The sequence below is a fragment of the Mytilus californianus genome, unplaced genomic scaffold, assembly GCF_021869535.1.
Source record: "Mytilus californianus isolate M0D057914Y unplaced genomic scaffold, xbMytCali1.0.p SCAF_7, whole genome shotgun sequence".
In the NCBI taxonomy this organism is placed as follows: domain Eukaryota; kingdom Metazoa; phylum Mollusca; class Bivalvia; order Mytilida; family Mytilidae; genus Mytilus; species Mytilus californianus.
In genome coordinates this window covers 91,449,812-91,464,431 of record NW_026262723.1, presented here as the reverse complement: position 1 = coordinate 91,464,431, position 14,620 = coordinate 91,449,812, and the positions used below count along the sequence as shown (strand labels likewise).

Below are 14,620 nucleotides of genomic sequence, written 5' to 3'. Positions count from 1 at the left end.
CATAGAGATCCATTCACTAAAACTAAAGTTAGAGTGCGAAAACCATTGTGTATTCGGACGACGACGACGCCAACGTCATACCAATATACGACCTCAAAATTTTTTTGCGGTCATATAAAAATAAATCTGTAAAAATCCTCGTGTTTCCCTAATTCCTCCTGAAAACCAGAATGTCTTCTAATGCTGTCAAATATATAACATGAAAAGCATTATTATGACCACTCACTTCTCCCTGTTTGATTGCCAGGAAGATGGTGACCCCTGCACTTTGTCACAAATAAGGTACTTTATTCAATTAACAGATTATTTCAAAGATTTTCTTTAAAGGTATTACATGTACCATATTTCTGAATTGCAGGTTGAGTTTTTTTTTTAAATATATTTCAATTCAAAACTTTGTATGTTTTTCTTTTAACACTTACCAATAAAAGAACATCAACATTTAACAAATAAATACATGGCAGCACAACCAACATAACAACAACAGTCTGAAATTAGAAAAATATTGCTTTCCTTTTAAACTGCATTAATTGTAATTTGTATTACCGTCTTTTGGTATGTATAGTGCGCACATTTATACCCTGGGTCATGTTTCTTGTAAGAGGGGGGCGCATTATATATGCCTACAAACATTTCTTAGCCTTTTTTCAGGTCCGAACTCCCGACAAAGAAAAAAACAGGTGAAGTGAAGAGTACGGAATTTTTCGCTAATTCCTCGACTTTTATTATGTTTTACATGTTATATTTGTAATATGTATCTTATTGTACTTGATATGTCATTTTTATTCAAATAAAATACATTTTATATCTCTGTAGTTATGTTCGTTTATCGTGTAAATTTGTCCATCTGTTTGCAATCCCGAAGTTTGCCATGTCTTAATAAAGACACCATGAAGCTTTTGTTGTCGGTTAATCTAGGCTCTGTGTTTCTTGTGGTCATAACTTACTGTTTTGTATGTGTTCATCATGGAGAGTAGAAGATAAGTGTATGAAAATTGAATAAACCATGCTCGTTTTGAAAGGATAAACCGCCATTTTTTTTTTAATGTATCAGGTGATCGCCAGTCAAGTGACTTAATATTGTAAAGTGATGATTTAGTCTATGAGAAGTTTTTTTTTTATAAATACGTTTCTACTTTGTAATTTTTAAACAGTAACAACTGTTTAAAACCGTTCCAAGAAATTATGATTGAAAACATGATTATCCCATTATTGTAACCTGAACGAATTTAATTAGGAACAAGGTGAACCTGTCATTGATTGTTTTGACATCGATTAGACCCATTGATTGAGGTGTGATAATCCGGATTAACAGCTAGAATCAACAAACAACAAATAAAAATTATGAGATTTTAACAATTTATTTCAGCACTAATTCATAACATAAAATTAAATAATACAAGATAATACAATTCCGTATTAATTACGTATTCCGTACGGAATTCACCGACATCGGTGACCATTTAAAAAACTTCCAGTTTAGACTTCCTGTTTGCCAACAAACGACAAACATTAACTTGTGGGTTATAAAAAGAAGATAACTATTAAAATTCTTTATTCAACTACAATAAATACTTTCGGTGATATTAATCATGACTTCTCATTAATTCCTTGCCGATAAAAATCACGCTCAAGCATCATTTTACCGATTTTGGAGCTGTGACTTTCCGGAAAATGTCTGTGTATTATACGAAGAAAAAACTTTTTTTCTCAAATTTCTTGGACCATACAGGGGTGCGCACAATACACAAATGCGCACTATGCATACCAAAAGATGGTAAGCAATGTACAATTTAGGCAATATTTGGAATTTGGCATTATCATTAGTGATTCTGCCAGCGCTCGTCATTTCATTAATTTAAATAAACTGCTTCGTCCAACCATGAACAGTTTGGGCAAAGATGGGCAAAGATGGACACAATATTCAAGCTTGATACAGGTCTGAATTTGGATTTTAATTAAATATTTGACACATTATAGGTTTCTGACACAGAATAAATGCAGTCAAAGAACTTGAAATTGGTTATATGATTTGAATTTATATTCAATTGAAGATTTCTTGCTGTTGTGCAATACACTGTGCTGTTGCGCAATACTTGGTAAATCTGTTTTCAGACTATATACAAAGAATTAGCAAAATAAATTGTGACCCCCAATTTTATTTTGGGAAAATTATTAATTTCTTAAATGTTGAGGGGGAAAAAAATTGACCCTCCCCCCCCCCCCCCCCTCCCAATTTTCAAATCAATATCTTCATGCACGACGAAAAAAGTGCCGAAAACTGATTATTTGAGTGATTTTTTCTAAGTCTAAGGACCATCTCTCTGCACAAAATCATCAGACCAAAACCAAATTCAAACCTGAACTGTAACTTGTCATGATAAAACTATATACCAATTATCAAATCAATATCTTCAAGAATGACAAAAAAAGTGCGGAAAATTGATTATTTGAGTGAATTTTCTAAGTTAAAGGACCATTACTCTGCTCAAAATCATCAGACCGGACCAAATTTGAAGTTGATCTGTAACTTGTCATGATAAAACAATACACCAAATATCAAATCTATATCTTCAAGCATGTTGAACAAGAATATGTCCATAGTACACGGATGCCCCACTTGCACTATCATTTTCTATGTTAAGTGGACCGTGAAATTGGGGTCAAAACTCTAATTTGGCATTAAAATTAGAGAGATCATATCACAGGGAACATGTGTACTAAGTTTCAAGTTGATTGGACTTCTTCATCAAAAACTACCTTGACCAAAAACTTTAACCTGAAGTGGGACAGACTGACGGACGAACAAACGGATGCATAGACCGAAAAACATATAACCCCTAGGTGGGGAATAAAAAAAGTGTGGAAAACTGATTTGCTGGACTGACGGATGGACAGACAGATGGATGGAGTGCAAACCTAAAGTCTCCTTCGACTTCATCGGTAGGGGACCATAAATGGAGAATGTCTCTAAGGGCCACAGATGCCCCCCCCCCCCGCTTGCAAATATGCGAGTCAACTTCCACATACAGATGCAGATTCATGAAGTTAAGACCATTTTGTGATTATAAGCACAGTGTATTAGTTTCGTTACATTTGGTGAGGTAAACTAAAGTTAGAGAACGGAAATGAAAAATTCAGCAATTTTTTGTTTATAAAGGGCATAACTCATGAATGGTAAAAGTGACATCACCCAATTTCGAACTTGATCTGTGTTTTGTGGTTATAAAGCATTGTGTATAAGTTTAATAACATTTGGTTGAGGCAAACTAAAGTTATAGAACGGAAACCAATTTTGGGGACATACACGACGGACGGACAAGGGTAACACTTAATGCCCCCGACGCCTAGTGGCGGGGGGCATAAAAAGTCAAAAGTATCATCATTTTCGTCCTTGAAATTTCAAAAGTTAAATATTTTGTTTGTACAAAACCTTCAATTTTAGACCAAGCTAATAAACAGTCACAACAGGTGCTATAATTTGTAGGTAGGTCTTTAATCCTAATAAACTAAATTTATTTAAATAGAATCTGTCATTAAGCAATAGGATTTAAATATATTTTTCTGAAAAAAAATTATACATGTGTAGAAGTGAATAAACTGGTGTCATTTTGTACTCAGAAGTGTCCACGGACAGAAGACATAACACATATTATTTTAACAGATTTGTAGTAAAACAGTGTTTTCTAATGAGTTCATACAGATAAATTAATTATCATCATCATGAAACTACAGTAAACCTTTAAAATTTTGTTTCTGAAAAACATATTTAAATTAAATTGTAAGCTTCCAGATCTGCAAGTAAGAGCCCTTCCAAATATAAAATTTGTTTGTTCTAAAAAAAGAGAATTCATGTTTCCTCTAGTACTAATATGTATTTTTTCATAAAAAATGTCAAACTTAAATTTACCGGACACTAAAATAATTGTGAATAAATTTTACAGAAACAAATGTTCAATACACCATCTTTAAGTATTGATAAACAGGAAGTTGATAAAGAATGCGAAAATGCATCATCTGTATAGCCTGCTCACATGAATCCGAAGACCAAATTTCAGAAAGCTGTGATTTGTAGTTCCTGTAGATAATTTGCAGACTGTGGATGGACAGACATGGGTAAAAGTGTTACAGTGAAACTAACGCAAATCTGCCATAAGCACCCAATTTTCACAATAATGAATAAATTGCTTCGCCGAGCGCAGCTGGATACGACCAAAGAGGTCCAACCCTGAACAGTTGGGGCAAAAATGGACACAATATTCGAGCTTGATACAGGTCTGAATTTGGATTGTAATTAAATATTTGACACATAATAGGTTTCTGACACAGAATAACTGTAGGCAAAGAACTTAGAATTGGTTATATGATATTCAATTTTTTGCTTTTGTGCAATACACTATGCTGTTGCAAATTGACCTCCCCCCCCCCTTTTAAAAAAAATTAAAAAAATTTGAAGGATTTTCTTTTTCATTTCTGAAATCTTGAGAAAAAATTTCCAATGGAGTTTACAACCATAATAACCCATTTAAATACATCATAAAAGTCTTAAAATAGAAAATGACATACATAATCATAGCTAAAATTAATTTACCTTAATCAGCCTTTTTTAAATTATTAAAATAGTAACTTCTAACTAGAGGCTCTCAAGAGCCTGTGTCGCTCACCTGTATTTACTGATGCTTTGGAAATCATGTAAAATAAGGTTAAAATCATAATTAATAGTATTAGATATTAGATATTATAATGATATCTAAGATAATAACAAAAAAATGCAAAATTTTTGTAAAATTACTAACTCAGGGGCAGCAACCCGGCAACTGGTTGTCGGATTCGTCTAAAAATTTTCAGGGCAGATAAATCTAAATCTGATGAACATATTTGCCACCTGTCAGATTTGCTCTAAATGCTTTAGTTTCAGAGATATAAACCAAAAACTGCATTTTACCCCTATGTTCTATTTTTAACCAAGTTGGCCATGATGGTTGGAAAGCGGGGTCATCGGACAAATTTTTTAAACTAGATACCCTAATAATGATTATGGCCAAGTATGGTTAAATTTGTCTCAGTAGTTTCAGAGAAGAAGATTTTTGTAAAAGATTACAAAAATTTGTTAAAAATAGACTATTAAGGGCAATAACTCCTAAAGGAGTCGACTGACAATTTTGGTCATGACAACTTATTTGTAGATCTTACTTTGCTGAACATTATTGCTGTTTACAGTTTATCTCTATCTATAATAATATTCAAGATAATAACCAAAAAACTGCAAAATTTCCTTAAAATAACCAATTCCGGGGCAGCAACCCAACAACAGGTTGTCAGATTTGTCTGAAAATTTCAGGGCATATAGATCTTGACCTGATAATCAGTTTAACCCTATGTCAGATGTACTCTAAATGCTTTGGTTTCAGAGATATAAGCCAAAATCTACATTTTACCCCTATGTTCTATTTTTAGCCATGGCGGCCATCTTGGTTAGTTGGCGGGGTCATCGGACACATTTTTTAAACAAGATACCCTAATGATGATTGTGGCCAAGTTTGGTTAAATTTGGCCCAGTGGTTTCAGAGGAGAAGATTTTTGTAAAAAGCTAACCACGACGGACGTCAAGTGATGAGAAAAGCTCACTTGGCCCTTCGGCCAAGTGAGCTAAAAAGAAATTGACAGCTAATCACCTCAAGACAATACAAAAATTCTTTATACATAATTTAACAGCAGTGTAGGGTAGGAAATTCAAAGTTGTGTTTGAATTACCTCCCATACACTGTAATTTGTACTTAAGTAATTGTCCATTAACCAGGACACCCTTGTTTTTTCTCTTTTTTTGCTCCTAATTCCTAAACGGTTTGAGCCATAACCCCCCAAAGCCAATCCCAGCCTTCCTTTTGTGGTTATAAACCGTTTGTTTAAATTTCATAGATTTCTATTTATTAGTACTGAAGTTATTGTCTGGAAACCAAATGTCTTCGAACGAAGACAACAAATTGATACCATTTTTGCGGTCGTATAAAACCAAAAGCCATAAATATTGAAGAATACAAATTCCTTCAGTACACTTCTCACTTACTTTGGATTAAAAGCAGATCAGGCAGTGAGTTTGTTTTTGGTCAATATTAATGATGTGGAACTCCTGCAAAGAGAAAAGGGCATTCAATAATATAAATGAAATGCAAAAACACAACACTGTACAACTACACTTGTAAGAAGTAAATGCATTATAAATATTTATAAGGCTTTTAGTAAAGTAGCCTGTCCTTCAGTTTATAAATAAGTTTTAGTATAATTTCAATAAAACTGACCTTGCATAATATTCTTTGATCAGAAAAATATGAAGTTTAAAAAAATCTTTTTGTCAAGACCATCTTCCCAACACAGCCAATGGTGTAATATCCTACAAATATTTTCCCGACATATTTTGAAAATTCAGGAAATATTTGATACACATTTTCTTATGTAATACAAATAATTTATTTTTAATTTGCTTTATGTATTTTCTTTGAGAAATAAACCAAACCCATAATAACATATCAGCTTCTCTCTGATATGAAAAAATATTTAAATATCTATGTACCATGAGCGACTTTCTTTGAACAAACAATGAAGAAAATTAGTGATTGGTGTGTTTTAGGTGAATAGCTAACACAGACACACTTTGAAGATGATGAAAGTGACATGACAATTAATTATGGTAGAACATGTCTATACAAGTCGAACTGTGAGATACTGCTTACTAATGATACCCCTCCTGTAAACATTAGGTAAACATTAAGTTGATGAGCATTGGATGTGAATACACACAAAATATCATGCTCACAAGAAGCTAGATACCAAATTTCAAGACTCTGTGATTCAGTTCCCCAAGAAAAAATGAACAAATTTCATACATGAACGTCGTGTGTAAGAATATATATATGTATTGAAGAGGAAGTTGAGTTGATGAACGCTTAATATAGCATGATCACATGAAACTTGATATCAAATTTCATGAAGCTGTGATTTTTAATTCTGAATTATTTAATACATGGCCATGAACAGTATGTAAATAAATAATATCATATTCATAATGATTTTTAAACATCACACCTGTATCAACCCAATACACCAATATATTGATTGGTTGATATGGCCAGTGTGCTAGTGTGTGATATTGAATAAACTGCTTCGCTGAGCGCAGCTGGATACGCCCGCAGAGGTCCAACCCTGAACAGTTGGGGCAAAAATGGACACAATATTCAAGCTTCATACAGGTCTGAATTTGGATTGTAATTAAATATTTGACATATTATAGGTTTCTGAATAAATGTAGTCAAAGAACTTGAAATTGGTATGAATTGAATTCATATTCAATTAAAGATTTCTTGCTGTTGTGCAATACACTGTGCTGTTGCGCAATACTTAGTAAATCTGTTGTCAGACTATAAACAAATAAAGTTCAATTAATTCTCAGTCATATTAGAAATTTATGAAAATGTAAAGGGAGCTTACATCAATAGATATTAACAATTCACCAAAGTTTCATGAGAATTGCTGACAGTATTTTTGAGTTATTGTCCGAAAACTGGAAAATCCCCCCTTTTTTAATGAATAAAACCCCATAACTCAGAAATGAAAAATGAAAAATTTATAAAATTCTAAACGGAGCTTACATCAATAGATAACAACAATTCACCAAAGTTTCATAAGAACAGCTGAAAGCATTTATGATTTTTTGTCCGAAAACTGGGAAATCCCCCTTTTTTTATGAATAAAACCATGTAACTCGGAAACGTAAAATCTAAAATATATAAAAATCGAAAGGAGCTCATGTCAATTGATATAAACAATTCACCACAATTTCTTGGTAGTTGGTGAAAGCATTCTTGAGTTATTGTCCGAAAACTGGAAAATCCCCCTTTTTTTAATGAATAAAACCCCACAACTCAGAAATGTAAAATCTAAAATTAACAAGCATTCTGAGAGTATTGCATGGCAATACATTGTCCCCTACCGGGTAAAAATTCATTATACTGGAACAAAATGCTAACTTGTTATATAACTTGCCATGGTGTAAACAAAAAGTAAAATATCATGTAAATATCTTCAAGCATGACTAAAAACAGTGTGGAAAACTGATTATATGAGTGAATTTTTCAAGTCCAAGGACCATAACTCTGCACAAAATTATTAGACCGAAACAAAAATTTTCACTTGACCTGTGACGTGTCATGATAAAACTCTATACCAATTATCAATCAATATCGTATAAGCATGATGAAGAAATCATTAGATATGATTAATAGTTCTCTAAAATTAGATATGATGTAATACAGTGTATATCTATTTTCAAATTATAATCAAATATAATTAATAGTTCCAAAATATTTTTTCTTTCATTTGTCACAAACTAATGTAGATTTGTAACTTATCTATAAAATATCAACAACTTTTATCTACACAATGTTATTTATTGAAATATATACATAATAAAAATAGATTATTATCTTATTAAAGGATTTCCCTTCATAATTTTTTTTATATATATATAGCATTCAGAAAATTAGTTTATACTAAATAACTGACAAACCTGCCAAAAAATTCTTCAAATAATTAAACCACTAATGTCTTTTAAAAAATTAGTTACATGTATCTCCCTTTGTACAGAAATATGGTTTAACATAGTACTCTAACATTAGATATGGTCCATAACTCTGGATTTAATCATCAGACCGGAACAAAATTTGAACTTGATCTATAACTTGTCATGATAAAAACTATATACCAAATATCAAATCAATATCTTCAAGAACGAAGAAAAAAAGTGTGGAAAGCTGATTTGCCGGACTGACAGATGAACAGACAGACAGACAGACAGACGGAGTGCAAACCTTAAGTCCCCTTCGACTTCGTCAGTAGGGGACTAATAAAAAACGAAAGGGAGCTTACAGCAATAGATATAAATAATTCACCAAAGTTTTATGCAAATTGGTTAAAGCGTTTTTGAGTTAATTTCCGACATGTTGACGACGGACGGACGGACAGAGGTATACCATAATACGTCCTGTAAACGGGCATATAAAAACCATATTGTACAATTTATTATATACCCCTAGTTCGATGTTTTTCATGTTACATGATGTGATACAAATAAGGGGATTGGTAAAGTCTTTGCAACCATGATTGATATTGATTTTATGATATCAGACTGACAGAAATTCTACTGGACTAAAAGAATCTATAAAATATTTTCAAGAAAGAAAATTAGCATCAGTCCTGTGGCAGCAAAATTTTATTGTGAAATCTAGCCCTTTCGGTTATATATCACTTTTCATTTTTGAAAGCTACTTCTTACTTCAAGCCAAGTGGCCATTTAATTATAGATAAATGGGGAGATGATGGCTTAACTTGCATAACATTATAAAGGGAAATAACTTAAGAACAGTAAAAATGACACTTCCCAAATTTGTACTTGATCTGAGTTTTGTTGTAATAAGCATTGTGTATATGTTTCGCAACATTTGGTTGAGGCAAACTTAAGTTACAGAATGGAAACAACTTCAGCAATTTTCCCATTTTTAAAGGAGCATAACTCTAGAACGGTAAAAGCAATGCCACCCAAATTCAATGATCTGCGTTTTGTGATAATAAGCATCTTGTGTAAGTTTCATCACATACGTACATACAGACAGACAAGGGTAACACTTAATGCCCCCTCTGCTGCAGCGAGAAAGAATTCCTTAAACAATGTCAGGATTTACTGTCTCTGAGTACCAATTAATTTTCTGTGCATTCTGATGAAGGTATTTTTCCTTCTGAAGAGTAGGAATCTAACCAAGGATTTTTTAAAGTTGAGTTCAAGGACTCGTCTTTTTTGGTCAAGGAGAGTCCAATGGTAAGTAGATATTCTATGGCATTATAATTTTATTATTTAGGTCTCCATTATTAATAAATGGGGAATGTGTCCCCATGGACACAGATGATGCCCCCACTTACATACAACGTTATAAAGGGACATAACTCAAGAATGGTAAAAGTGATGCAACCCAAATTTGTACTTGATCCGAGTTTTCTGATAATAAGCATTGAGTATAAGTTTCCTAACATTTGGTTGAGGCAAACTTAAGAGAACAGAAACGATAAATTCAGCAATTTTTCTATTTGTAAAGGGGCATAACTCTAGAACGGTAGACGTGACGCCACCGAATTTCCAAACTCGATCTGTGTTTTGTGGTAATAAGCAATTTGTATAAGTTTCATAACATTTGGTTGAGGCAAACTAAAGTAAGAGAACCGGAAAAGAAAAATTAAGCAATTTTTCCATTTGTAAAGGGGCATAACTCTAGAACAGTGGACGTTATGCCACCAAAATTCAAACTCCATCTGTTTTGTGGTAATAAGCATTGTGTATAAGTTTCATAACATTTGGTTGAGGCAAACTAAAGTTAGAGAAAGAAAACGAAAATTTCAGCAATTTTTCCATTTGTAAAGGAGCATAACTCTAGAATGGTTAAAGTGACGCCACCAAAATTTGAACTTGATCTTGTGTTTTATGGTAATAAGAATTGTGTATAAGTTTCATAACATTTGGTTGAGGTAAACTAAGGTTACAGAACAGAAACGAAAAAATTCAGCAATTTTTCCATTTGTAAAAAGGGCATAACTCTAGAATGGTAAAAGTCACCAAAATTCAAACTTGATCTGTGTTTTGTGGATATTAACATTGTGTATAATATTCATATCATTTAGTTGAGGCAAACTAAAGTAAGAGAACGTAAACCAATTTTGCGACGTACGTACAGAAGGACAAGGGTAAAACTTAATGCCCCCTCCGTTATGGCTTGGGCATAAAAAAAGGAAGGAAATGACATCCAGATAGGTCAAGCCAAAGGCTCATGGACTCGCCTTAGTGAAAACCTGTTGAGAGCCTATTTGGTTTTCTTTCTGCTCTGAATTTGGTGAAGGGTTTAATTTCACTAACCCTTTGGTCAACCATGATAGTTGAACTAATATAACAACATATTTTTGCCTTTTTTTTACCTCTGTTTTCATCAATTGCTTGTGACTACTGCTAAATCCCAGAGAAACAAAATAAATGATGTAATTGATAAGGTGATTGTCTTACCCCAATGTGAAAGAACCTGAGGAAATTAATATTTACCTTTTTACCAACAATAAAGTTGTCAATAGCCATTAATATTATGAAGCTTGCAAACCAAAGTATTTAAATTGATAATCATGTTATGTTTTGAACTGGTTATAGTGCACACAACTGTAGTTTAATAAAGGGATTAGTTCTAATTCGATGTATTAGTCAGAAGAATATGTTGAAAACAAAGTGAAACTTGAAATACAATCATGACAATAGGAAAATATGAAGTTAGAATACAAATTGATATCTATTTAATTTACACAATACTACATTGCTTGCATTTTGAATATTTTCATTGTGAGATACCACAATGGAATTTAATAAAATTCAATATATTTTTCCAACATGTGCATATAAAATCAAATAACTTTGTTGTATTAGTAGTATAAGGAGATGTGGTATGAGGGGTTTGCCTCACTGATATTAACATTTACAGGTCATAGTATGGCCTTCAAGTATGAGTAGTGTTTCCTACAGGAGGTTTTGGCGTGGTATGGTGCCCTGCCCTTTTTGGGAAAAAAAAAATTTGTGTTTCAACTAGAGGCCCCTTTTTTTGCCCCTAATTCCTAAACTGTTGGAACCATAACCCCCAAAATCAATCCTGATCTTCGTTTGTGGTTATTAACCTTGTGTTTAAATTTCATAGATATTTATTTACTTATACTAAAGTTATTGTCTGGAAACCAACTGTCTTCGGACGACGACAACGTTTTAAACGTTTTAAAAAGGTTTGTCTGTATTTACATTGAGGTGGAATGCTGAAAAAAAAACTGTTAATAAAAAAGATCTTTATAGTACATATAGATCCTGGCATATATGTGTCTGACAATTTATACAACACTCTACAATAGTCTTTCATTTTAAAAGTTGTTTACAAGGTAAAATAATTTTTTTCCCCTATTTTTCTCTAAAAGTATTAAAAAAAAAAAGAATTTCCCTCCCTACCTACCTACCCACACCTGAGACTGGTGGGTAGGGTTTGGGCAAACAGAAATATTTTTAAGTCTGGCCTAAAGTTCCCTTCGACTTCGTCTGTAGGGGACTATGGGCAAACAGAAATATTTTAAGTCTGGCCTAAAGTCCCCTTCGACTTCGTCTGTAGGGGACTGAAAAACAAACACAGAACTGGACAGACAAATGCATGAATGGACAATAAAGTTTTGTATAGTAATGAGTCAAGGTAATGGATCAAAAAGGTATATGGCACTAATTCCTTTGTGCAGCTAAAGCAATGGATATGCTCTTGGTCAACCGTCATGCGAGTTTTGACACTTTCACAACACATCCTTAGACAACAGGGATTCAGTATCAAAGTTTATTAGCGGAGTTATTGATTAAAATGAGGCTGTTACACTATCAAGATTCTTTTTGGGGAGTCAAAAAGTGATTATTTTTATTACAAAAAGGAATTGAATTAAAGGGATAGTAGCTATGATTTTGACAAAATTAGGACCAAATTTTAAAGCTGCTAAAATCAAAGATATGTACGAAAAATTAACATTTAGATTGCTGATATGTTTAAATTAACCTCAGAAGTGTTAATAATTTATTATTATTATTGTGTTGTGTGTCTATTCATCTCATTAATTACATGTATGCATCAGGTTTACTTCCTGAATTTTGCCGAAACAGTGAGTGAAATGACCAAGATATAAATAGATATTTACATGTGCTTTTTGTTTTCTTACATATTTGATAATTTCTTAAAATTAAACGTACATATTTGACATTAGTACACCATTTATCAAATTATGTAAACAACAAAATATAACAAAAGCCTGCATATTATTTGAACCCAAGGTTCTCAATCGAGGGCAATATCATACACTTGTTTTAACATTTGTATGACAAAACAATGCCGATACTGTATTCACGTGTTTGTGAATTGAATTGGGACCAACATGAAGTATACACTGGAAGAATAATATTAAATTGCAAGAAGATTATTTTCAATTTCTGCTAAGTTGGGAGATCACTGCCTGTAAATTTATAAACGTATTTTGGACAATAACGATTTGAACACATCACGATTTGTTTTCATGTGATCTGGAATGGTTTAGAAATGTAAACATTTCGCAAACCGACGTATTGTCGACTACTTTTTTAAGTGATTCTAATTAATGACCAACCTCATCGCCGTTATTTATTTCCAATTCACAATAACTTATCTGCACCTCTTTTCTGTTCCTTTTTCCAGCAGAAACTATAAATACACATTCCATTCCTGCGATAACATTCCTCTGTTCGACTTTTTTCCTTCGAGGGACAACGTGCGATTGCGCATTGAGGACTGCCGAGGTTAAGGTCAACATAGGTCAAATGAATAAGGGTTGGCTTAACATCGAATTTTTGTCTGGTAGACAAAAAATAAATTCAGGTGTAAAACGTTAAAGAGCTTCTAAATGCTAAATGGAAAGTAAACAGTGATGGTTTTATTTATACTTAATTAACTTTTTGTACAAAATCCGACATATAGATTAAAAAAATAATTTTAATGAAAATCGTAGCTACTATCCATTTAATAGCCAAATACATTGTATACATATCTTTATTTCTTACCAGTCAATCAGTAAACATGAAACAATGATCTATTTTAATTTAAAACTCTATCCATAACAGTACAGTGCCTTATTATCTATGTAAAGGGTGCCCTAAAAGTGTAGTCCTCCACTCAAAGGGTGCCAGAAATGAGAAGCCAATCAAGCTGAGTGGCAGTGAATGCCCTTCGAGAAAAAAATGTCCCTACCCCTTTCAAAAAGCTGAAGGAAACATTAATGAGCAAGATCCATATTGTGCAGGTTTGGAATGGAAGGGGTATAAGAACATTCCATTTGAGGAAGTAAAGCTACACAAGATATTTAAGACGGTTCTGCTCAGAACTTTCAGTAAATAGACTATGGACTCATCAGAACAAGCTGGGACTCACCATTTCAAAAAGTGACGAGTCCCAAGATTCCCCCTCAAAATATCCTTGTGAGTACTCTGTGTATATTTTGCCAATCAAGAATATTATTCATCTTTGTAACAAGCATAAGGAGAAATTGTGAAAAACCTCAATGTCCAGGCCTCTACAATAACTTTTTTTTCAACTTGTCCAGTAGGACAAGTACAACCCAAAACTTACTTGTCCGAATGAAATTGTAACTTGTCCAAAAAAAATCTTAATAATAACCTTTTTGGCATTTTAAGTTGATTCAAGGAACAAAATGAATTAAAACAATAGAACAGAATTTGATTTATATCTTTTGAAATACTTTTCAAAAATACGAGTCGAGAACAACTGAATCTAGTCATGTCACAGGGCTTAGGTTCTAGTTTTCATCAATGCCAAAGTATCATCAGACTCTGCACATGAGGCACCGTCTGATAGGCCTGTCAATGTACACTCATTGGATTTGTATCCTGGTTGTTTAAGTTGAAAAAAGATTATTCAAATGCAATCAATAAAAAAAAGAAGATGATGTATGATTGCCAATGAGACAACTCTCTGCAAGA

The 14,620-nt window shown here is 32.8% G+C and overlaps 1 protein-coding gene across 3 annotated transcripts in view; it reads right to left on the bottom strand.

Annotated features, from left to right (window-relative positions):
* Positions 1-14,620, bottom strand: part of LOC127708645 (trinucleotide repeat-containing gene 6C protein-like) — a 77,584-nt gene that overhangs the window by 42,616 nt on the left and 20,348 nt on the right. For all 3 annotated transcript variants that reach the window (XM_052213687.1, XM_052213688.1, XM_052213689.1), the window contains 2 exons: positions 6,068-6,130; positions 423-488 (listed from right to left, as the gene is read on the bottom strand). The gene's annotated coding sequence lies outside the window, so the exon portion shown is untranslated. The remainder of the gene's footprint in view (positions 1-422; positions 489-6,067; positions 6,131-14,620) is intronic.